Here is an 872-nt window from a genome sequence, read left to right on the forward strand (position 1 = left end):
AAGCAGCAGGCGCGGAGCTCCTGCAGCTGCACCCCTGCAGCAACCCGTCCCGGCGCAGGAGGCAGTGGAAGGCGGCCTCCTCGCACGGCTCCTGCGGCCCCAGGACCAGGAGTGCGGCCAGCACCGCCCTCACGCCCCGCGTCTGGTCGACATTGTCCTCCCTGTAGGCGGCTGGACTTGAGCAAGGCTCGCAGCTATCGGCCCCGCGAAGACTGGCATGCAGGGCTCAGGGTCTCGCACGCTGGCCCTGCCGCACCGCACCTTTCAGCAGCAGCTGGAATTCCTGCAGCAGCGCCTCGGGTGGGATGCTGGGACCCGGGGGTCCTGGCAGGCAGAACTTCAGCTTCTTGTCTTGGCCCCTGCTCCCCTTCTTGTTGTTAAACCTTTGTCACTCTGCCACGAAAAGCATCCAGGCGTCCTTGATTTCAACACTGCGTGCACGCTCAGCCAAGCTCATCGGACGGGCGATTCTCCCCAGGGCCCGCGGCCAGCTTGTTCCCTGGCAGCGGCTCCTCCTGGACGCAGCTCCTTGTGGGCCCACCAGGCTCAGGGGAGCCAAGGCCTGCCGCGGCCAGCAGGTCTGGAGAGAGGAAGAATAAGGCGGGCTCTGCAGGGCAGCGGGCCGGGACCATGAGAGAGGCGGATCAGTCTGGGCTCCAAGCGCAGCCTCTCGAAATTCCCCGGGACCCACGGCTTGTAATGCGCTTAAATCTCACGCCTCGCCAGAGAGACAGCACGTCATCATCACCGCTCAGCGCTCCTGACCCACTCCCACTATCGCTGCAGCGGAGGGTGTGTGGGGGAGAGACGGCCGCAGGGAGGGAAAAGCCCTGGGAAGGCGAACATCTTTTCATAAGCTTTTCCCCTTCTAT

This window comes from Colobus angolensis, unplaced genomic scaffold (assembly GCF_000951035.1).
Source record: "Colobus angolensis palliatus isolate OR3802 unplaced genomic scaffold, Cang.pa_1.0 Scaffold547, whole genome shotgun sequence".
NCBI lineage: Eukaryota > Metazoa > Chordata > Mammalia > Primates > Cercopithecidae > Colobus > Colobus angolensis.